At 33.9% G+C, this 26,496-nt stretch overlaps 1 long non-coding RNA gene across 1 annotated transcript; it reads left to right on the top strand.

Moving 5' to 3' along the window:
- Positions 1–6,366: 6,366 nt before the first annotated feature.
- On the top strand, positions 6,367–13,318 carry LOC146937504 (uncharacterized). Its single transcript, XR_015030961.1, has 2 exons — positions 6,367–8,623; positions 13,062–13,318. It is a non-coding gene; the product is annotated as an uncharacterized LOC146937504 (long non-coding RNA).
- The last annotated feature ends 13,178 nt before the right edge of the window (positions 13,319–26,496 follow it).

The raw sequence follows: 26,496 nt of genomic DNA on the forward strand, positions 1-26,496 counted from the left end.
AACGACTAAAATGACTCAGATGCAAATTTAAAAATGGTTTTTTGGCAGGGAATTAAAGCAAGAATTTATACAAGCAATTTAAAAGACTCAGAGACAAATTTTAGGGACTAATCAGATTTTTAACACTTGAAAAGACTAAATTGCCCCTAGGGACTAAAACGACTCAAAATGACTTCAAATGCAACTTTTGGAATGGATTTTGACGTAGAATTGAAATGAAGACTTATTCAAGCTACTTGAAAGGACTCAAACCAAATTTTAAAAGATTGAAAGAAATTTTAACATAGGAAATGACTAAAATACCCTTCTATGTGAATTTTGCAAATAACCTTGGAATAAAATGTAAAGAAAGATGTAATTGATCAGAGACATATCACATAACTTGAAATACAAGAAAGGGAGAATTGAACAAGTATTTTTAGGTCCAAAACTAGGGTATAACATGCCCCTAAACATAATCTTACTTAAATTCATTCTTGCAACATAACATATATAAAGTCAGGGTCATACTTGGTTAGCGTTGAACAAACATTATTATCTTGGTTCATTTTACGGATAGTCCCGGGTGGAGTAACCCCGAGAACAATCCCATACATGACCGATGTACGTACATCGGACTCCCTCGGTGTCGTGCGGGTCCCTTGCGGCTTAAACCGTTCCCCTTAGGTCGAGAACCTCTCGTATCCCCCTGATGTGGATAACAAGAGACACGAGCACCTACGTCTTGCTTACTCAGTGACATGCGGGTCCCTTACGGCTTGAATCGTTCTAATCATGAGAACCCCTTGAATCCATACCTTCATGGATTGCAAGAGACATGTCACCTACATATTCATTTTTTAATCATAATCTTAATCTTAAACATATCATGAAAGGATAAACCTATTCATGCTTACTTACTTGATCATGCACTTTCTTAATCTTAGTGGAGAGATATAATTATCAAACCATAACTTATCATACTTGCATGAGCTTCTTAATCATATGCGAAGAGTTTAACTTTGCGTCTTATTAAGCATATGACTAATGCATAGCATTCTATTTCTTTCTAACTATTCTAGTTCTCGATAACTATACCGAGGCTCTAGTCTCTTCCCTTTTCTTAAAGATTAACTTACTACCCGATCATGAACGAATACTCCTCTCGTATGTCATGTTCTCCTATACAAATAAATACTTGTTTTGCTTTCGATAAGACATTTTAAAACTTATGCCTTGAAGTCTTGTTTTAAGGGGTTTATATTTATAAAAGATTACGTGAATGAAAACCGAACCGGAGCACGACAAAAAGGCGAGACGAGAAAACAGGGCAGCAGCCACTGTTTGCTCGCCTAGAACTCGCCGTGGCGAGCTGGTGGCGAGCAGCCACCCCCTTTCGGCCTTCTTACTCGCAATGGCGAGCTCTTTTCTCGCCGTGGCGAGTTGATGCAGCTCAGCCCTGCATAAAACATGTTTTTGTCCCAAAATCCTCAAAACAAAGCTTCCCAAGGCATATATTGACTCTATGGACCATAAAGGACTTGTAAAACAGGCTTAGAACAAGTATTTACATGTATTGTGGACATGACATAAAAAGGGGTAATAAATTCTATGTATAAACCCTAAACATATATGTTTTCATGCAAGCACAAACACACAATCCCAAAGGGTGGGAAACTAACTAAGGAACTCACATAATATGTTGCACTTGATCCCCAAAGCTCTCAAGCATCTTCATCACTTTATGCCTCAAAACCCTAGCTCTTGATCCAATAGCTTCCTTTGATCAAGCCAACTTAATCTTGTTGTTTCCTTACAATTCCAAGCATCATGATCTCTAGTTGATTACCTTAATTCCAACCCAAAGCTTTCTAACCAAAACCCTAATCTTGAACATCTTCTAAAGAGGAGAGGAAATGAAAACAAGCTTAATCCAAGCTATACAATCTCTTAAAGGGTGATGGAGGAACCAACCTTGATAAAGAATCCATGAGGAAAGAGATTTGATAAGTTAGTGAGGTGAGAGGAGAAGAGAGGGCCGATGGAGAGGAAGGGAAGGAGAAGAAAATCCTTCCAAAGACTAGGAGAGAGAGAGAACATGAGAAATGAGATATTTTTGGGGTTATTTCAAATAAATATCCCTTTCATGGAAATTACCAAATTGCCCTTGCCTTAAGCGTGTTATATTCATCTTTGATACTTACTCCGTAATAAGTTGATATTACGTAATAAATATTCTCCATTGACTTTCTTTCAAAATAAGTTCTCTGGGACAATCGACTGAAACAGTTCAGACACTGACAGGCGGGATGTTACAGTTTCTTATGTGGAACATAGACATCGATTCTACTAATTTTTCTCCCTTATTAAATTATAGCTGCTATGTTGGTACATGTTATCCTTAAAAAAAGATGTTGGTACATGTTATATATTTGTTTTTTCATCTCTTATTTGCATATCTTGTTCCTAGTTTAGATGCTATCAATATTTTTTATTTTTTCTATTTTATAGAGAGGAAAAACCTTAATTTTCGCACATAAATTTTTCAAATCACATGAAAAAATACAGCCCAAATTTTATATCAATTCTCATGATGCAAAACAAAAAATATGTAAGATATAATTAGTTATGATAGTGCTACGTATAAGAAACTTCTATACTGAGTTGAAAAATGTCAATAAAGTTTAAGACATTATTGCTACATATAAATTTTCATGGCAAATTAACTTCATTTCATGTCCATTCTCCTACATTTTTGCGCGTAAAAAGTTAATTTGATTAAATGTCATAATATCTTTAAATGAAATTTAAGGTGACAGTAAAGATAATTGGGACAAAGACAATCACTGAAATTAATGGAAAAGATTATGTTGCCTCTTTCTTTGAATTCGGTTTATGTCCATAATTGTTTATTTGGCTAGGTTTATGTCCTTTAGTTTTTTATTCGTCATTTTTTTCTTAATAAATTTTTAGCCTAAAAAGCTTGTTAAAAAATATGCTTAAAATATCTATAATTTGCTATTTTAAATACGAAAACTATTTTTTAATGAGGGTCATCAACTCCTTATTTGATAACTCTCTTCTTACCATTTTTCACTATTTTTTAATGAGGGTCATCAACTCCTTATTTAAAATAATTTAAAACTATTATGTTTAACATCTAAAATATAAATTTGATTTTTATTTTTTTAAAATTATATTTAAAAATTATATTAGATGATTGCTTTTCATACAATGACGTTTACATATGTTTTTTTTCATCGTTGTCATTTAGGCTCGTGACAGTACAAAATATCGTGCTATGTATGTTTATGGATCCTTTAATTCACGTTTGAATTATTTCAAGTATAAACTCGTTTAAACATATAGCATTTCCATTTTTTTTATAGGTATTAACTTTACAATTGTGTTTTCCATTTGTACAATAAGCTCATTTAGAGTCTTGTATTTCAAGATATATAAAGTTTCCTTTTGTTTCTTTAAATCAATGACAGTCGAGAAAGATGGATTGAATATTATCTTTGCCGCATAAGCAGTATTATGTATAGTCATGAAAAAACAACACACAAAAAAATATCTAAAAATAATATACCACATGATATTCTAAATTTCTTTCTGCGAATGGAGAGATATCGAGAACGATTTCAATGGGTATATATTTGTTTGAGCAAAAAAAAAAATCTACTATATAACAAATGTTCTAAAAACACAACAAAAGAAAAAGTATCAAACAATCTTATTATCCATCATAACCATTTTGAATGCCTAAGACAATTTGTCCTTGTTCATATATCTCACACACAACAACCAAACGATTTGAACCTTGATACTATTTTCTTTCGAAGGGAATATATCAGACATGAAATCTATTTTCGGTGCCATTTCAATTATAAAGATATAGGAGGAAGAAGAAATAATAGAAAGAAGTAAACAAATAGAAACCCAGGTGGAGTTGTGATGTGAAAAAATTGTTAAACCATATATCTAATTTATAGTATTTTTTATAGGATATTTTGGTAAAATGACCACATATATTTGACTTATTCATTAATTACACACATTTTTGCCTTGCCTTTACTTTTTTTGGTTTTTTTTTATTGCCTTTCTTATTCCTTTTTTTGCTGGCTTTTCATCTGTTTTAGATTCAATTCCAGTAAACTGATTCCTCCTTTTGTTTTGGGTCAATAAATTGATTTCTTTTGGTAATATTATATTATATATAGATGGAAAATTCTACTGTACACCAAAAAATTTGAGTGTACTGATACACCAAATCGTTTAATTAATAATTAAATGAGTTGTTTTTTGAAGAAAAAAAATTATGCTATATCATTGACAATTATAATAATTAAATCTTATTTACCAAAAGTTTCGATGAAATAAAATTTATTTTGTTTTGAATTTTTATTACTCATAATAAAGAGTATTGATTATTTTTTATGAGAAAATATTAATATGATTCTTATAAATAATGAAATGATGTTTTTTTTTATGAAATGATGTTTTCTAAAATATAAATATTGACAAATAACTTTTTATTACATAAAATGATCTTTAATTTATAAATTTATAGAGCAAGAGTACCGGTACACCTCAATTTACGAGGTGTAGCGTAGAAGTTCCATATATATATATATATATATATATATATATATATTAGTTCAGGTCCAATTAAAAAAAAATAAACATTAAAAAAGGAATGTTAAACAAACAACAAAAAAATAACTTGATTTTTCTCTGTAAAACAGAAGATCTGCGTTTTTTTTAAACTCAATATGTAAATGAATATGCTATTTACAAAAAAAATATTTAATGCCAATAAACTGATGGAGAATCAGTCTTAAATCAGTTTTAATGGCAAGGTCCAAATATGGAGAATCATTATGAGCAAAATAAAACATGTTTTTTTTTTGTTTAATAGTATGGCTCGATATAAGTTATAAAATATTAACAAAAACATAAAAAAATAAGGTGATTCTTTATATTTTTTTCTTGTTAATAACATGGCTACTTGATATAAGTTATAAAATATATAACAATAGTCTTAAATTTAATCGGTTTCCCTCAACAAAAAAAAACAGTTTAATCGGTCAAATAAAAGCCGAATAAAAAATTAATAGGACTATTAATTTAATGGCATTTAATCGGTTTCCATAAAAAAATCAGTATTATTGGTCAAATAAAAAATATAATCAATTTGTTAGGTTATCAAATTTGAGGTCATATCTTAGCTATTAAGCAAAATATAATATTTTTTTAAATGATTTGCATTTGAAAAAAACTAAATGGGACTATGAATTTTACATCATTTAATCTGTGTAATAGTTTTTGCGATTTTAGAGGAAAGGTCTTAAAATATATTTTTTTAGCTATTAAACAATTCTGATTTTTTTTTTGGTTTAAGGTTTATTTTTTATTTTTTTGAGGGAAGGTTTAACGTTTATTTTAGCAAGTCCATTAAATAGAATCAACTGAAATCATATTTTTGATATTCTTTGCCAATGACCCATTTATGATTTTAATTCCAATTAAATACCTTTTGTCAAAAAAAATCCAATTAAATACCTCTAATTCCAACTTTTTTTTCTTTCTTAAAATAAAGCATCCGATTTTTTTTTCCTAAAATAAATATTAAACAATTCAACGAAATTTATTAAAAAAATGGTGGATCAAAGTCACTATACTTGGCACGGGGATTATTTTGATTTAACAACGGTTATTATGGGTGATTTACATTTTATAAAAATGTGACTTACATTATATATTTTGTGATAAAAATATGACTTACATTTTATATTTTGCGATAAATTATAAATCTGATAATCTGTTTAATAGGTTAAAAATATATGCAATTTATTATGCATATATTTTTATGTTATAATTGAAATATCATATTATATAAAACAATCTCGTTAAAATTTCAATCCTTAATATCAACTATAAAATATATGATAATAAAACACTACATTACATGATTATACAAATATAATAATACGATATAATTGGTCTTCCAAAAAAAAAACACATGGTTCCATATATTAATTAGAAAAATTAATACACAAAGTGACAATAATGCAAATGCTTGAGAATAGAACATCATTAGAGTGCCACATGTCGCAAGTTGAATGAAATTTTAAAACTTTGAAATATGGTGACACATGTCAAGAATAGAAGAGAAGAAAAATGAAATAGGTCCTAAATTTATTTTATATAGATAGATATCTACTATAATTCTTATCCTATTACTAAGTTACACGGTACACGCACATTACATGGTCCAACTCTTTGTTTTTATTTTCACTTATGTTATTGAATTTTTAGAGGCACCTATGTTTTGTGTGTGTGTGTGTGTGTGTATATATCCAAACCAATCTACAGAGAACAACATTTCTCACTTCACCCTCTCATCTCATTTTTCTTTTTGTCACGGCTCTCTCTCTCTCCCCCTTCTCTTTCTCCAGTCTTCATTATTCTCTCTTCTCTCTAGTTGTTCACTTCTCTCTTCCTACTTCTCTCTCTACAAAACCATAAGCCTCTCACCTCTATTGTTCCTTCATCTTCATACAAATTATCATCCACATCTAACATAAGAATAAATTCTCACATCATCCTTTTACTTCCTTTTATCTGATCTTTCGGTTCTTCTTTTTCCTTCTTTCTCATATCTTCTACAAAACCTTTTCACCTCTATCTACATATACACAACAAGCCAAAGCCAAAGCCGATCAATCTCAAAGGTTGGTCTTTCAAGGTTGTCATTTTGTATTCCTTATGATTTTATCATTTCACGTCATTCTCAATTCACTTGCTATGTTGTTTTTTTTCCCAAACCTTCTATACTTTTTAATTAATCATTGTTAGAGAAATTTCATCCAAGGCCACACGTATATGATGTTTGAACATAGGCTATACTTTTGACTAAATTTGACTATTAAGAACATGATCGATATTTTGCCGACCACCTAATTCATGGACTTTATTCAAGACAAAATAGAATAAATAACCCTTGCTATAAGTTAAATTTTAAAATAGTATAACTTGATCCTAATAAAATATAGTACCTACTTTGTTTTGCTTCACCATGAGTGCCTGCTACTACTACTACTCGTGGTTGGCCTGCGGCAAGTTTTGGTGGTGTTGCTACAGTTTGCAGTTTTGTTATGACGGTGTGTGTTTCCTGCTTTATCTCCCTTGTTGTTCTGCTCATTTTTTTCTGGTGTTTTTAACTGTCCAGAAGGGTTCTTCTTCTTTTGTATCTACTCTATACTTAGCCGAATATCCTTCTTCACTTGAACTTGATTTAATTATTAATATTCTTATTCAGATTTTATTTTGGTCAAAGGGTTATCAGTTTTGATCATAAAGAGAGAAGGATATAATTATGTTTAATGACTTTAAAATTGGAATAACTCTTAGTTGAACTAAAACTGAAAATAACACTTTAATTTGGTATTTCTATCTTAACTGATTTCAAATTATTTTTCATGGATATAAATTGAGCAAAAATCTTTCGGAAAGAGTTTGAGGTTTTTGAAAACTTCCGCAGGGAAAGAAATTAAATCAATTGACATATTGGATTTCGATTTGTTTCTTCAAACCATCACTACTAAACGCATAATCTTGTGAGTTGTAAAATAAAGATGTTAAGTTAATTTATAGAAGACTTATTAGTTCTAGTCATGGACTTTGGAAAGTAAACTTACTTTTTTGTGTGAAAATAGAATATGAAGTAGATTAATTTTTACTACTGTTAGTCTAATACATGATTTAGTTAGTAACCTAAAAAGAATAGTTAGCCGCTAAAGATACAATTTCTAGAATGGAAAACTTTAGAAACAAATATACATGTCGGCTGGACTTTTAGTGAAACTAAGTAAATACATGAATAAATAAAAAAATAAAATTGACCTCTATACTCTTTATTTATTTTCACATAGATGAGTCATATACTCTTATCCAATTCTCTTAAGAAGTTTAGAAAAATAGTTGTTGTACTATGTTTTTAGTCCGTTAAAAACAATGGCTGCATTATGATTTATGACATTGTTGATAAACAAGGGAAAGTAATGTCTATGACATTGTTGATAAACTTGAACCTGGCGTTTTAAGTTTTAACGAACTTAAAAGAGTTCGAGAATGAAGTAAAAACAAAAGAGACTCGTCAAACCTTTTTAGAAATAAAAACTTAAGACTTGTTTAAAACTGGATAACCTTAATTAAATCTAGGCATTTTTTTTTAATCAAAAGTTCTTTTGACATGTTAGTTTATTTTAGTAAAAGAAGACATCTAAAAATGTTAATTTTCATCAAAAGAAATAAAATAAATAATAATAGTAACAATAAATCCTGGCCTTATTCTCGATCTTCAACATCGTGGTCTCCTTGGGTAGAAACTAGTTGAGTTCTATCCTTCATGCTTTCTCTAGAGTCCGATCATCTCTCTATGGACTCCTTTAGTTTTCTTTTCCGTTTCTCTTGAGCATTGGTGTTGTAAACTTTGAAAGTAAAGTGAGATTGTGAGTGATGGAGCGAGAGTTGGGGAATGAGTAAGAGGAGAAATAAAGGTATTTACTTGGAGGGACTTTGATGACTAAAAGAAGTAAAAGAGAGAAAGGCATATTGTTTTGATGAAAAACTATTCGAGGTAAGGGCACCTTTCCATTTTTAGATATATCAATATATGATAAATTGTTATGTATAATTGATCCGTATTTTCATACGTGATTGATGATGCTTAATTTTCAATGTGAATAAATGATTATATATGTGCAGTCTTTAATGCATGAGATAAATTGTTTACATATGCTTATGACATAAACAAGATATTGCATATGATTAGAATTGCTTAGCATGTAAGGGGAATCGTATGCTCATGCATTTCATAGTAACGTGACCACCAGAGAGGAGTCACGAGGTGCACACCGGAGAGGTGGCACGGGGTGCGTTTTAAAACCACCTTATCCCGTAGTGGATCTGTAACGCCCAGTTTGAAAGTATCTAGAATAATCAAACGTGCGTTAAAGAGTGATATTGGTTACATTAATTATACAATACAGAAACGACTTTAAGTCAAGAGTTAAGATACAAAGCTTCCGTGTCATATGTTACATTATTACACACCAAATTTTTTGCTTCATAGATCTAGTTACGAAGTCTAACAACATAACTTAAATAATATAACATATGCATCCTTAATTCAACTCCACTTTGATTTCTGCAAACTCGATCAATCCAAAGCTTTTTCCTTACCTTTTTCTTTGAGCAACCTGTGAACCTGAACAAATAAGGAGTTGGATGAGACATAATGCCTCAGTGAGTTCTATCTAACCTATGCTAGTGATAACCTTGGGGAAAAATCTATGGTCATCACGTGTCTAATATACAACCTGCCGGTTGATTATACGTGTGTGGTCTTTCTTGGCTAGACGGTAGTGCATGCTAGATCCGTCGTAGATTCTCAAACTTACTAGAGGTTTCGCTACTCTATTCATGTCATGGCGATCAAGGGAAAAGTCTAAGATCGCTATATCAAGATACGCACTAATTATCAAGAACTATCTTTCATGACACATCTCTAAGTCAGACGACTAGATAAAACCTAACTCGTCCTCGACATACTTCTTTACTTGATTCTAATCTTGTACATATTATATCATAGCTTAAATCATACGCAAGCGCAAAACATGTTCAAGTATTAGGTTAGAAGTTAGCGTTGAACAATCAAGAATATCTGGATTCATTTTACGGATTAGTTCCAGGAGGAGCAGCCCCGGAAGATAATCCTTTACTACCGGTAATAATGCCTAACAAGGCGTACCAGACTCCCTTAGTGAACGTGCGGGTCCCTCACGGCTTACCCCATTCCCCCTTGGAGAACCTTTTGTACCCATCCTTGGAAGGTATACGAAAGACACGACACTTTACTTCTTAATAATCTTATTCGTATGGTTCTTGTCTTATCTTACTCGTGAATAGATTAACTATTCGTTATTCTTCTTATTAACAAACCTCAAAACTTAACTATCTAATTCTCGATATATAGATCGAGGCTCTAAGTTCTCTCCCTTTATCATAGTGTATAGCTTGCTACCCATTCAGGACTTAGCTTTCCCTCATGTCATGCTTTGCCATCACCAACGAATACTTGCTTCACTCTTTTATTCTCAAGAAAACATTTGAAAGCCTATGCTTTAGGACATTGTTATCAGGGGTTCACTTATAAAAAGACTGTCCAAGGAAAACAGCTCGAAGAACGACCAAAGGCAAGAGGCGAGCAAACAGCGCAATGCTGTACTGACTCACTCGCCTAGGCGAGTACATGAGCTCGCGAGGCGAGCTGCCTTACTCGCAGCTGCGAGCAGAAGGCGAGCAACACCCCCCCCCCCCCCGCGGCCTTCGAGCTCGCCGTGGCGAGCAACTTACTCGCTAGGCGAGCTTTGGCAGTCCAGAATCACCCAAAATGGTGTTTTTGATCAAAAGACCTCATATACAAGTATCCCTAAGCATAATATGACCCTTAGGAACATTTAAACCTGTAAAAACAGTCTTAGAGCAAGTATCCATAAGCAAAACCAACATCATATGAAAAGGGGCAAATGATTTATATGTATAAACCCTAACAAAACAACTACTCTTTCACAAGCAACACACAACCCATGGAAAGGATCTATCTAAGAACTCACCTTTGATTGATTAAAAATAGACTCACACAAGCTCAAGCTCTTGACAACAACTTATCCACAAACCCTAGATATGAGAAATCTTTGGTGAAGCTTGCACCAACTCCCTTGCCAACAAACTAAACCTAATCTCTAGTCTAGTGAAGGTTTGGAAGATGATTGAGTAGTGATTCAAGTTTGGGTGATGAGTAGTGGTAATAATCTTAGAGAGAAGGAAGAGCAAAAGAGAAAGATAGAAAACCTAGAGAGAGAGTGGAGAAAATATTATGAAGGTAAAAGTCCCAAAATCATATAAATATCTTCCTCATGCGAAATTCCAAAAATGCCCCTCTCCTTAAACGCACACATTGCATCTTATCAGGTCCTATTAAGCGGGATGTTACAGGATCATCGAGTCCGATAGATGAGTAGATACTCATCTCCTTAGTGGCGCTGCCACAACCCACTGCGGAGCGGTGACAATTTTCGGAATCATATGCATTGGCATATAGGCATTGCATTAAGAATCGAGTCTTAATAATCTTTAGTACTCTTAATTTCTACTTGTTTTCATACGTGAGTTGAAATGAGATCTTTAATCCACGTATAATGTTTTCTCTGTTTCTGTTTCCTGTTTATTTGTTATTTTCGGATTGGTGACCCTTTTAGTGGATATGTGGGCTATACGTTATTAGATTATGATGATTTCAAAGGGAGCTGGGATACGACAACGAAAGATGACGATTCCTTCTCCCCAGAGAAGTGGACTTTTTCGTCTTAGGGATTCGACCCAACCGCAAGATAGATCACGTTCACGAGAGACGTACTCCCGTTTTGATTATTTAATTATTTTAATGAGTTATAGAATATATTTTTATGATTGGCGTGATTTATAAGATTTATGTGAATTGCGTGATTTTGAAGATTTTATGAGATGTTGTGACTTATTTTATTATTTAATAAAATAAGATTTGAAAATAAAATAAATATTGAGATGAGGGGCTGTTTTGTGAATTTAGAGAGTTTGGTGGTAGAAAGACGGAATAAGACGGGATAAGATAAATTAGCTGAGGGGTTATAAATAGGATTAGTTAGGTTAGAAAAACACAGAACGTACGACCAGTTTTTGGTGAAAAAGGGAGAAAAAGTCAAGAGAAGAGGAGAAGACCTAAGAGCTGCGATTTTCATCATTAAGGTAAGGGTTAGACTAACTTTCAGTAATATGAAGTCTATGATTCTGATAATTAGATTTAACATGATGTAGGATGAGTTTGTGAGGATTGAAAATTAGGGTTTGGAGAGCGATTTTGATGATTAGACGATGAAAGCTTGTTGAATTGATGTAAAAATTGTGTACAGACCTTAGATAATCCATAGGGTGATAATTTGAATCAGTTTTGAGGTTAGAACCAAGAGATTAGGTAGATTTTTGGAAAAATCTGCATTCTGCCCGAGCATGACATTCATCGCTCGCAACCGCGAGCAGCATAGCTCGCCCTCGCGAGCTAAGAACATCATCGCTCGCCACAACAAGTAACCCAGGAGCTCGCCACCGCGAGCAAGTTCGTTTTAGAGGTCCAGAGAGGTGGTTTTGCTCGCCCTCGCGAGCAATGGTACTCGCCTTGTGAGTTAATCTATTAGATGCCCCAAATTATTTTCCTTGCGATTCCTTTCGCACGTGTAGTCTTGAGATGACCTTGGGGTGTTAGATGAAAGTTATTTATGTTATTAGAAGCTGTCCAGAAAGCCCGATTTAAGATGATTAAGATTATTAGTAATGAGAGATTGTTATATATGCATTAAATGAAATTGTTTACGATGATTAAGTTGATGTGATTCATTCTTTAATGATGTTATGATATATAAGAACTGTTATATGCTGCATATGTTGCTGTTTCGCTGTTGTTGACCATTAATGTCATAAAGTTGTGAGTGTCGGTCTAAGTTATAAAGTTATACAAGTTATTGGAATCATAAAAGATGTTCATGATGTTGTCTAAGTTGTAGGAAGTTGAGTCCATGCATACTCATTAAAGATGGGGGCTTGATGCCCTGGAGCCATTGCTCAAAATTACGTTGGGGGCTTGATGCCATGGAGCCTTTTTACGCTCAAATATGTTGAGGGCTTGATGCCCTGAATTGGTACCACATGCATTTGCATATCAAGATGATTTAAGATGATAAAAGTTGCATTGTCGAGTCGAGTTGTCAAGATTGATTTATAAGTTGAACATGAAGTTGATGTTGATGTTTGATTATGAAACTGTTTATGATGATAATATGATGCTATATGATTATTGTTTGATATGTTGATGATGTTTATGTTGTTAAGTATAATTTGATGAATTATATGCTTAATATTGTTGTTTGTGAATCTCACCCCTTCTGCTTGAACATGTTGCTTTTCGTATGAGTAACTTGCAGGTAACCAAGATTAGTTGCGGTCGTGAGTGGACTCCTCACAAGTGTGTCTTAGGTGCTCTGATACGTAACGGGATGGGAATTTTGTTGTTGCTTTCTGTTCCTTACGTATTACTTTAAGAAGTTTTCATGAATTATTATTGAACTAAGTTTCCATGAGATTTTATGTTGAGGCCCTTGGGCCAAAGATTATTTTAAGATGTTGAGTAAATTCCGCTGCGAAGTTTTAAATATTACGTTGTTGGATTTCGGAAGATTAATATTTATTTATTCTGTTTACGATTTTATGAAAAGAAATGTGACATTCCGTTTACGTTGAGAAACTCTGATTTATTTATGAAATTTTTATGTTGGAAAAAAGGGGTGTTACACTCGAGACCACTCACATAGTTGGTAGGGAGTAGGCTTATAGTTTGATGTCGTTAGTAGGTCTAATACTCAACTTTATTTATTTTAAAGTCAAAGTTCAACTTAGGATTCCTTTTAATTTTAGTTAAAACTTTTGAAAGGAAATTCTCCCTCTGCGTAGGGATGTACCTATGTCTTGTAAAGTAATTAGTTTTCATACAAAGCTCTATATAACTTTCACGTCCATTTTGAAAAGGAGCCTTTATTTTATTTTGTTCTTAAAAGACTATAACTTGTGATTAAAAAGGTTTTATTTATTTTTTTGTTTAAAAAAAAAACAGACGCAATTTTTTGGTGCTGAAAAACGGGGCGTTACAGGATGCCAAAATGGTAATTAAGCCAAAATTAAACAAATGACTTCCAAAATCTTAAAAAACAGTACATAATAATGTTGTGAGTTTCGGGGGATCCTATATTGAGTTTGATCATCACGTTAGATTAAAAGAAACCACACAAGTGAGTTTGACACCACATCTTCACCCTAAATCTTTAGTCATTAATATATGGGTCATATGCCTTATATGTTGTTCAACATCTACTATTGCATCCAATGTGGAACTTTAAATCACACTCACATTAGCTTCTTTCTCTCAAGTATGAGACTCTCTGCATCTGTAATCTACCACCAAGAACTACTATTGTTTCCCCCACAAAGTTGAACTGGGTTATGATATTGTCGTTGGACCGTACGGGAGAGCCAACTCTCACTACTAGAAAAAGCAAAATTAGAGAGGAAAATTAGTGACGGAAAAAATAAAATCCCTCACAAATTCTTTGGTCGCAAAATTTAGTGACGGAATTTGAGAGGGATTTCATGTTTTCCGTCACTAAATTTCCCTCACTAATTTTTGTTTTTTTAGTAGTGTCCGGTGTGGCTTGACTCATTGAACACAAAGCGACCACACAAATGTGCATGATACCACAACTTCACCAAATATATTAAATTTGACGAAAATCTAGCCCGTGCTTGGCACGGGTTTCCATACTAGTAAGAAAATGAAAATCACAAAAAAAAAAAATTAAATTCCAATTACTACCATTTATGGCTTACCAAAAGGATAAAACATACACCAACCATTAAATATTAAGCTATACTAATTACGTTCAATAACAATTTAAAAAAAACAAATAAGGAATTAAATTAAATTAACATAATGAAAAAAAGTCAATTTTTTTGTCATTAAAAAAGTCAAATTTAGATTTTATTTTATTTTATATATATATATATGTGTGTGTGTGTGTGTGTGTGTGTGTGTGTGTGTGTGTTATGTTTCGAAATTCAAAATTCAATTTCGAAAATAATTAATAAAAATAATATTTTAAAATGACATTAAAAAATGTTATACTTTTTTTTTCGTGTTGACTATCGATTCATTCGTCAAACTTTAGACCCACGTTTAATTGTTAGAATTGTTTAGGGTTGGATCCACTTTGTGGATTTTTTTTTGTTTTGTCCGTTAGGAATGTTGCATTGGTCAGGTTTTATGTCCCCCCAGTTTTTATGTAATTTTTCCTTTTTAAATTAATATATATATATGAGCAATTGACAACAGATTAGAGTATGGTACAAACTTAGTTGGACACACTTTTTTTTTATATGAAACATTAAATAATTTAACATAATTTATTTGAATATAATTATGCTATATCAAAATATTATTATTACATTATTAACCAACTATGTAACCTTCAAAAAAAATCCATTTATGAAAAATCTAAATGTATATCCAATTATTATTACATGTAAAAAATAAATAGATTTTGAACACAAAAAAAAAACTGACATTGAAGCAATTTATGAGTTTGAATTATAAACATTAATAAAAATATAAGAAAATTTTGATATATGAAATAAAATTAATAATTTCTTAAAAAATAGTTTCATTTCATCGATTCAAATTACTTCCGCTTTCCTTAACAAAAAAAAATTATAATGATTTCATTCAAAAAAAAAAATAGTACCAAACTTTGAAAATCAATTTCTTAAATCACTTTTTCAAAATAAAAATATGTTAGGATACATAACTCTGAGATAAGTTACTCTAGTAGGATAAATATTTGTCATTGATATATTCAAATATATAAATTCATTAATAAAAATTAAAAAAATAAAACTGAAAAATACTCCAGTGGGTTCCCCTTGATTATCCTGATGAGAGCTCGGATTCGGAATCGTCCGCCTCAGAGTCTACTGAGGAGTCGGGCACCCCTCTTATTTCTGGTTGGAGGGAGCGGATCTACGATCTTGTTTGTGGCGGCTCTTCAAGTACCCCGTCTTCGCCAGTTGAGGTGGAGCATGTTTCTCTGTTTTCTCATTTCTGGAGCCGGGAGCATCAAAATTCTTCTCCCAACACGTACACCTATGATCCTAAGGCCGCCCTTACTCCTAAGGAGGCAACAGTGAAATTTAACCTAGAGGAGTTTGTCCGGTTGTTTGAGTTGGAGAAGGTTGGGGACAGGAAGGATCCGTCTAGGCTGGTTGACAAGCCCCATTGGATCGAAACCAGGATGGTGATCCGGAGAAGGGATGCCTCCCACCATAGGAGAATTTTTGGTAAGCAATGTTTATGTTAGTCTTTTCGTTCTCCTTGTTGAAAACATGATAAACGCTCTCTGCTAAGGTTTCCCTTGCAAGTGTAGTGTTGTCGTTGCCAATTCTAGTTTGTTCAATTTTGATCCTGTCGCTGCTTCAAAAGTACAGGATGCATAGGACTGTTTGTGAGATAGCAAGTGTTATAGGAACGCCATTGATTATTCACAATGCTACTAAAAATCGTGTTTTGGGCATTATGCACAATCACTTCTTGATATGGATATCCCTCCAAAAAAAAATCATGAAATAATAGGCATTATACACTAGTGCAGAAAAGGGATTTAAAACCTGTTTTTTAGAGATTTAAGACCTATTTTTAACCGGGGTTATATCACCGGGTGTAAAAATTGCTTATTATACCCTTTATTTGTAAAAAAAGGGTGTGATATATGTATTTTTAAAACCTATTTGATTACAAAACGGGTGTGGAGGTGGACATATAACACCATTTTTATTACAAAAAAACAGGTGTTGAAAATATAGTACCGCATTAAAAAAAAAATCAACCTGCTGGCACGCTGTCACCTACAGGCAGGACATTAGGCCATTCCACTCCACAATGCATTTTTTTATTTGCAGTGAATAGAATATAATAGTTCTTCATAAACCAATATGCATAAAAGAAAGGGTATTAAAATTGTAAATGAAGCTAATTTTTCTTAAATAACAATTGAGTTCATTCGAAAATAGTTCCCAATATTACGATAACATTCTTCAGAATAAAAAGACTAAAAAGGTCTTACTTATTCAAGACAGTACTTGATCGATATTGTTTTCACATGATTACACACAAAAATAGTCCAAATTCCTTCATTAGTCTTTATATTTCAGTAGGTCTCACTGATAATTGGAAATTGAATTACATAAGAGAATATACCATCTCAATATTTTTGTCTCTTGCATGTTAAGAATAAACAAATATCACCATAAAATAAATTGCATCTGAAAACATGAAAAAAATAATGTCCAAGCAAGCATTGATACTGACTATCTTTATTGGGGACTTGTCGTAGATCTTCATCCACCATTTGTTGAACTGATTTCTCTTCTGCAAGGTATTAAGGAAAATGTTAATGTCCAATAGAGTGCACATGATGGACAAGGGGTAGCAGCAGGCATACATTGCCAATTATTAAGCAATGACCAAAGTAAATATATGAACATTGTATTTAGGATAATAAAAAATTAACTAACTTACGCATAAAATCGCATTGGACAAGCCATATGAGCTTAACCTCCAACACAACATCATGGCCCTATAAAAGCCATCAATTGAAAAAGAAATTAAATTAAAGACAAAAAACAAAAAAGTTTATTAAAAAACTGATTAGATGAATGAAGACAGTACTAAGGCATGTGGACTACTTTCACTCTATTCTGACATAGATTTGCAAAATTAAACAAACAAGTTAGTAATCACAGTTTACCCAAAATATTGTTGCAATGCAAAATAAAAAATGAAGAAAGAGAGAGACAAAGGAATTAGAAAAAATAAATGATATTAACTAGCATAAAAAAGTTCATCAAAATGCAAACCTTTCATAAAATTCTTCAGTGAGCTCAACCGCCAATGAGAATCTAGAGATGTCAGCTTCACTTATTTAAATACACAAAGAAAGACGTAAAGTGATAAAAGTATAACCCACATGTGGCTAATATCAAACTGACAACATTGATTCAATACATCACAAGCTTCTGCAGTTTTAGCTTAAGGGAATCATAAACATTTGCAGTTTTTAAGTTAACGTTTCACAATTTCTAATCCCTCACTCTTAAAAAGATTTTGAATCTCGTATTTAAGCTTAATTTACATGCAAGGTAACATATCCTGAAGGCCAATATATATTATATTTGTTGTCAGTCTCATTTTGAATGCTTAAGTAAGACTTATGTGCACATACAAAATTAATAACAAGCTTTGAAGGAAACAAAATAAGAGAATTAGAAAGAGAAATATAGAATAAACTGAGACATGTGATGGAAAAAAGACAACGAAAATCAGACTGAAACAAACATATACCTGCAGATTTCTAAAAACTCAATAATTGGAATAAACAATTATATAATAATTTTAAATGTATCAAATTATAAGAGAAAATGAGACAGTGAAAACTGAATTGTGATTTACCTCTGTCAACTTTCACCTAAAAGATAATAAAACACCTGCACCATAAGTATCTTGGTTCCAAATAATGTAGAAATAAAGAATATTTTTCTTAGAACCAATCTACTATATATCTTTTATAACAAGTAGGTATCTAGAGTTTATTCTAATTCAACTTCATATTCTACCTAGTCATAAATCAACAATTCTTAAATATCGATATTCTATACATTATCCAAAAGCTAATTTAAAAGTTTAATTACTCACCAACTGTAACGCCCAATTTGAAAGTGTCAAGAATATTCAAATGTGCGCTAAAACTGAAATTTGATACATTAATTATACAATACTGAAACGACATCAAGTCGAGAGTTTAGATACAACGACATCCAAAAGTCTTATGTTACATTATTACACAAAAAGTTTGCTGAACGAAGCCTCAGTGACGTGCGAGTCCCTTACGGCTTATCCCGTTCCCCTTGGAGAACCTCTTGTATCCACCCTTGGAAGGAATACAAAAGACACGACACCTACTCTTACTTAATGGTCTTGACCATATAAAATTTATGTCTTAACTTTACTTGCTTAAACTTTCTTGTAAATATGATATTTAATCATTCACATCTTAGCATAAATAAATTCATGCATATCTATCTAGTTCTCGACAAACTATGTCGAGGCTCTATGTTCAATCCCTTTCTTAGTTTATCATTACCCAAGTAATTGTGATTAAACTCTTTGTATATCATTATTACCAAGCATTGTTAATGTTTTGCCATGCCTTTCCCTTGTTTAAAACCTTGTTTGAAATTGTACTTTAAACACTTGGAATTGAGGGGTTTCATAGTTTAATAAGGTACTGCAAGATCGAGCCTCAGATAGCCCATGCTGGCCACAAAACTAATTGACAACACATGTTGTGCAGTCAATTTCGCCTGGCCAAACATCTCCTCGCCAGCCGAGCTGTTTTCTCGCCATGGCGAGCTAAATGGCGAGGTACTCCAGAGATCACTGATCCCCAGCTCCCAATGGCGAGCTCTAGCTCACCTGGCGACCTGTAGCAGTCCAGAATTCTGCAGAAAACGTGATTTTGCATAAAACCTCAATTACAAGCATCATAAGATACCCGTCACTTCCAGAACACATAAAAACTGATAAAAATGGAATACATGGCATCATTAACATGTTTTGGACAATCTATGGCATAAGGGGGTTCTATAAACCCTAATACATAACTTAGCAAACCATGATTTCTTACATAACAATTCATTCAACCCAAAGGTGGATGAGCTATCTAGGAACTCACCTTGTTCAAAATGAAGTGAAAACCAAATATCCTAAGCTCTACACCAAAACCCTAGATATTGGAATCAAGTTGGAAGAAGTTACTTCAAGTTCCTATGTTACTTCAATCAAAGACTACTCAATCCTTTCTTGCTTGCTTGAAGAAGAAATTACAAAGTGAAGATGGATTGAAGAAAAGGATGGGGGTCAAAAATCTAGAGAGGGAAGAGAGCAAGAGTTTGTGTCAAAACCTAGAGAGAGAAAGCCTTAGAACAAATGAATATTTTGGGTCCTAAATCCCTTAAATACTCCTCACGGTCAAATACCAAAATTTTCCTTAACTTAAATGCGTGAAAAATATCGTTAACAGGTATTATTTCATAACTTGAAAAAGCGGGATATTACATCAACAATAAAAAAGGAGAGAATGAGATAGAGCGACTGGGAGAATGAGAGAGAAGTCCGTTCTCGTTTCAACCGCGACCAGGCTTATCGGCGCTCCTTATAGCCGGTTGAGAGGTCCATTTGGGGGGAAGGGGGCCAGGCTGGGTGCCACCAAAAGGGGGGAAGGGGAAGATTGGCTTGATGTGAGACCAAGGAGGAGGAAAGCTTTGCGATAGGGCGATCGAGGTAAGGATTGGCAGATGGAGGACAAGCGGCTCAGAGATTGGGATGAAGCTAGCAAGCGGCAATTTAGATTTAGGGATTCACGTGGTGGGTTCTATGGAAGCAATGCGGATTTCTATCAAGACAGGTTTGCTGACCGATACTATTAGGAATCAGAGGAGGACAGGTTTTGGGATGAGGATAGGCGACGGTTTGGGGGGCACAGACGTGGGAAGGCAGAAGTGAACCGAGGAGTGCAGGGTGTTCGCCGGCGTGATGATGGCAGTGTGAGGCCAGAAGCGCGTGCGGCTGCTGAATGCAACAACGACTCTACTGGCCCTCAATTTTGTTGGTTTGTCACTTTCTACTTTACTAATTTTCCGCCACATTTATCGAATTTTTATTTACGGAAAGGGTTTGAGGTATGTGGTATGCTAGAAGAGGTGGTGGTTCCTAGTCGGCGTAATGTTAATGGGGAAGTCTATGGATTTTTGAGATTCTTAAATGTTCGTGATGTATGTAAACTGTTGAAAGCGGTGAATTCCGTTTGTTTTGGACACTTTAATATAATAGTGACGGTTGCTCGTTTTGATAAGTGTTGGAGTAAGACCTAATAGCCAATCTATGTTGATTGGGTTTGGCTTTGTAAATATAATAGTGACGGTTGCTCGTTTTGATAAGTGTTGGAGTAAGACCTAATAGCCAATCTATGTTGACTGGGTTTGGCTTTGTATCATGATATTGATATAACTATATATTGTGAATATATAAATAATAAGGCATTTCTTTATTGATTTTGTTTTGTTTCAAAATAATAAAGTCCCTAGAATAATTAGTCTGCTTAATGGAACATTAGGTATAACTTAATTGTGAGACCCCGTTAAACATAAGGAAACTATTCTTAAAATATCCGTAGTCAAGCTTTATTGAGAAGTGGGATATCATTAAAGCATAGAGACTATTATGTGGGTAGACTGATGATCACATCTCACAGATCATGGATAAAGAGTTATCAAGTCTTCACATAGATATAAATATTAGGAGTAATATTTATATTGGATTGACCCGCCATGAGAATACTACATAGTAAAAGTTATGAAAAGTGTCATAAGATATTCTCATAGTGACAGTGGTGTATTCCACCCTTCGACCTGAAACCACTATGTACCCTAGATGTTGGAGTCAAGTGCTTTGTCACCATTCAAATGTTGTCCGTAACAGGATGACTATAAAGTTGGTTGATGGGTACTCCATGAATCATGCTGAGGGACATGAGTGACCTAGATGGAATTTTCCCCTCCTACATAACAGGAGAAATGTCTACGGGCCCAATATTGAACTAGACAAGGATGACACGGTCTATGCCTTGTGTTCAATATAGACATGAGGGCAAAAGGGTAATTATACGCATGATCATTATCACAGAAAGGTTTCGTCAGATCACATGACATTCTCGTCATTTGGGTAGCAGTGATGTGTTGCTAGATACCGCTCACTGTTTATAATATTAAATATGTGATTTAATATTATTGCCAACGTTATGAGAACCTATAGGGTCACACACAAAGGACAGATAGATGAGAGAAATAAATAAGTAAGACTTATTAGTAATTAAATAATTAAATATGACTTTATTATTTAATTTACGAAAAATAGAGAAACGCGGTCCACCGTAAGGTACGGTGTGTTTAAGTGAAATATGGTGCACCGTAAGGTACGGTGTACTTAAGTGCTTGACTTGCTGACCATACAAGTGGTTCTATAAATAGAACCCTTCTGCTGAAGGATTATATAACTTTTTCGTTGAAAAACTTAACCTAATTCTAAAAGTTAGAAACCGTCGCCGCTCTCTAAACTGTCTCTCTGAATCTCCGCTGGAATTGGCTAGCACCGGTCATCGGAGAAGTTCTGTTCGTGTGGACTAAGTAGAGGCATCGCTGCTTTGCTTTGCTCGTGATCAGAAAGATTTCTGCTACAAAGGTTCTACTCTTCAAGAGGTAAACACATGAATCTTAAAGTGTTTAAGTTTCTGTTTGATTTGTGATTAATGATTTAATCAAGATCAGTTTCAGTGGGATTTCTACTGCAAAGAGGATTAAAATTTTGAAAAACCTCTCTTAAAATCCCTTCAATAAGATGGCTGGGAAGGAGGTTAAGAAGGTGTCTGAGAGAGGGAATGTTGATCTTGAGGTGAGGAAGGGTCGTGTGATAGTTGGGGGTGGTGGGAAGATGGGTTCGGGCGAGGGAGATAAGAAAATTATGTTGTTTGAGGGTGATAAAACAGTGAAATGGGGGGTGGTAAGAATAGGTATTTGGGAGCAGTTGAGGGAGAAAAAATTGTCTCAGTGGAAAAGGTGAAGGGGGGAACGGTGGAGGAGGTGGCTGATAGAGTCGGCTCGGAGAAGAATGTTCGGGTTGGGGATATGGTGGTGGAGTTGGGAAAGAGGAAGTGTAAAGGGAAAGAGGTTGGCAAATGAAATGAGGCTAGAGTTAAAGATTCAGGCGGTTCATTAGTAGCCGGGGGGGCAACCTTCAATCCAAAAATTGATTCGTATGTATAGATCCCGCGAGGAAGATGTTCAGTGGGCTCAAAAATGTGTTGTGGCAATGGTGAGACTATTCCAACTATTCAAAATAGAATTGCGGATGCTAGGTTTGTATACATAGACATAACTCCGTTGGGTACAGACAATGTTTCGATTCGAAGTACATCAGATGTTCTCCAATATTGTGTGATGGTAAAAGAAAGTAGTACTATTCCAGAGGGGAGCAGGGTTGAGGTTGTTTGGCATTCCAGTACATGCTTGGAATGAAAGTTTTTTCAAGCTATGTGTTCATGATTGTGGTAGGTTTCTACGATCTGATTCTTGTTAGGTGGTGAAAGAAAGGTTTAATTACGCGTGGGTCTTGGTTGCTACTTCATCCTATGAGATAATTAATTGTTTTGAGTCAATCTTGGTAGATGGGGTTATGGTGAAGGTAAAGATTATTGAAGAATGGGGCTTTAATATCGGTGACGATGCGTGCTTGTATGATGAGGTAGATGTTTCTCATGAAGATCAGTCACAACAAGAAGATTTTCATTTTGATCCAGGACATGATATTAATAATGATTGCTTGGTTGATAATTTAGTAAATGATTTGGTGGAATCAGAAAGACATGGTAAGTCCAATGATGACTTGGTGGACCTGGACGACAATGATAATGAGATTGATGAGTGTACAGGCAGTCCAACAATTCAAGATTTATGCCATAATGTTAGTTCAGCTGCATCTAATCAACCGGTGTTATCCAAGGAGTGTGTGGATCAGTCGGTCAACTGTACACCCAAGGTTGTAAATGCTGAAGAACCAAGCATTTTTGCACCGTTGGGTCTTCAATTGGAGGAGTTGGTTGCAAACAGTGGATGTCAGGAAGCTGTTCCTCAAACTGGTGTTATTTCGGTTACCAAGAAAAAGAGTGGAAGTGTTCGTGCAGCTTCGTGTCCCCCACGGGAAGATCGGTCTGTGTTATCTGGGCCGTGGAGCTTGGAATGGCCAAGTGATCAACGCTGTAGTGAAGTGGGGGTGGTGTAACACCCGTTTTAATTAATTGATTATTTTAATGAGTTTTAGGATATATTTATGTGATTTATGTGATTTTAAAGAATTTTATGAGATGTTGTGACTTATTTTATCATTTAATAAAATAAGATTTGAAAATAAAATAAATATTAAGTTGAGGGGCTGTTTAGTGAATTTAGAGAGTTTAGTGGTAGCAAGACGAAATAAGATAAAATAGAAGAGGTGATATAACTAGGAGAAGTTAGGTTAAGAATTTGGAGAACGTACAATCAGTTTTGGAGAAAAAGGGAGAACAAGAAGAGAGAAGAACCAAGAAGAGTCTGCCCATCGAGTTGTTAAGGTAAGGGTGAGACTAACATTCAGTAATTTTAAGTCTGTAATTCAGAATTTGCATCTTACATGTTGTAGGATTAGTTTGTGTGAGTTTGAAAATTAGGGTTAAAGTGAGGAATTGACGATTAGATGATGGAAAATGATGGAACTGATGTAGAATCTGTGTACAGACCTTACATAATCAATAGGGTGATAATTGGAAGTAGTTTTGAGCTTTAAACCAAGTGATTAGGTGAATTTTCGTGAAAATCTGCATTCTGCCGGAGCTGACATTCATCGCTCACAACCGCGAGTAGCTTCGCGAGCTATGAACTTCATCGCTCGCCTCACGAGCAAAACCTCCTCGCCTCGCGAGTAAACCTTTTCGCAGCTCGCAACCGCGAGTGAAGTAGAAAATCATGATTTCTAAATTTATGTTTTGGGTCAAGTTCTTTATGGTTTTGAGTGCCTTAATAGTTACAGAAATGATTAGACAAGTTTTTGGATTGAATCTGGGCACGGGGAATTTAAAAATGGGATTTTTGGGTGAAAAATGTCAAGGACCCGAGAGCTACCAGAACCTAGCTCGCCTCGCAAGTACCTTAGCTTGCAACGGCGAGTAGCCCAAAGATGAACTCGCAACCGCGAGTAAATGAGCTCGCCTCGCGAGTTACCCAGTGGCAGACAACCTTGTTTAGGGTTTTGTGATCTTTGTTGCACGAAGTGTTAGGAGTTGGCCCTTGGGGTAGGAATGAAGTTGTTGATAATAATATAGGTTGTTCAGAGAGCCTGAATTAAGATGATTAATGTTAATAGTAATGTGATATTGTTATATAAGCATTATGCGAATTATGTACGATGCTTAAGATGTTGCTGGTTATCGTTTGATATTGTTATATTATAATGTTGTTTTCTGTGCTGCCATGTTGCTGTTTATTATTGAATTAAGCTGCATGAGTCGATCTAAGATGTAAGATGTTGTCAAAATTATTGGAGTCATATGTGATGTTCATGATGTTTCAAGTTGTAAGATGTTGAGTCCATGCATACTCATTCAAGTTGAGGGCTTGATGCCCTGGAGCCTTTGCTCAACACGTTGAGGGCTTGATGTCCTGGAGCTTTTGCTCAATTATGTTGCGGGCTTGATGCCCTGGGAGCCTTTTTTGTAAGTTCAGATTGTAACCTAAGAGGGGGGGTGAATTAGGTTTCTAGGAATATTGGTTAATTTTTCTTAGTTTAGCGTTGTTGATAATTTTTCCGGTAAATAATGATGAAGGTATGAATGTGGAAAAATAAAAGAGTAAGGGAAGAAGAAAAGACACAAGAGAATTATAGTGGTTCCCCTCTAAACCTTAGGGTCAATCCACTCCTTTCACACCCCGCGAAGGAATTCACTATGTTAGAATCTTTGTTACAAGCAATCTCACCCCAAGACCCCCTAACAATCTTTCTAACATAAACACAAGAAAGAAACCCTCTCTCTTGATTACAACACAAACACCAAACACTTTTGGTGGACTTTGAATCTTCCCGAATCAAAGAACCTTTTACAACAATCACAAGATAGCACCCCACTATCTTTAACAATAATTCTCATCAACAATGGCAAGAAACTTTACAACAAAGTAGTTGAAGAATAACAAATGTATGACTGTATATCTTTATCAATATCACTCTAACAAATGGACTTAGTGCTCAGAAAACTTTTTAATAAATGTTAAAGTGTATGCAATGTTTTCCAAACAATTTGAATGAAAGTTTAAAAGCAAGTGATATTGAAAATGTCAATTGAGATAATGAAATTTGTTGTATCTAAATTGCTTTGATTCTCAATTGAATTTATAGAGGCTAAAAAGATGTTTATGAAGCAATGTTACTTTTCAAAAAGGATTCCCAATGAATATAAACATATTTAAAATTGCACCTATTCATAAAAATGAGAATGAAAAGAAATTTGCCGTTGGCAAATAAATTTTCTCTTAAGAATGGAATGCCAACGGTAATAAACTTAAATGCCAACGGATACTTTCTGAATAAAAAATATATGGAACATAAAAATGACTTATGTATTAATTTCTAAGTCATGATGCAATGCTTGGTGTGAAATATGTAACGTAATCCATCAAGCAATTTTTTTTCCAAAAAACAAATCAAAGAGCATTTCAAGATATGCATGATTATGCAATTTTTAATCTCATGGATTGATTAAAAAACATGCTGAAAGATATCTTCAAAGTTATAAACAAAAATGCATCTCTCAAAATATTTCTATGCAAAATCATTTTTAAATGAAAATTGTTGTGAGTGTGTAATTTATTTTCATGAGAGCTTTAGCATTTCTTCATATGAAGATTTAGAAAAAATGTTTGGAATTATTTTCTGAGCATTCTAAGTCTTGTTAAGAATAATAGTGTCAAAGATAAGAACCATACTTACAAGAATATAACTATCAAGCCTAAGTCCCATTATCTTCATTCTTCAACTTGAGCCTCCATATAATTTTTCTTCTTTTGTGATGCGAGTTTGTTATCATCAAAACTCAGCCAAGTCTAAGAATTAAATCTGCT

The sequence above is a fragment of the Medicago sativa genome, chromosome 3 (assembly GCF_051527215.1).
Source record: "Medicago sativa cultivar Bolivia chromosome 3, Bolivia_mono, whole genome shotgun sequence".
Classification (NCBI taxonomy): domain Eukaryota; kingdom Viridiplantae; phylum Streptophyta; class Magnoliopsida; order Fabales; family Fabaceae; genus Medicago; species Medicago sativa.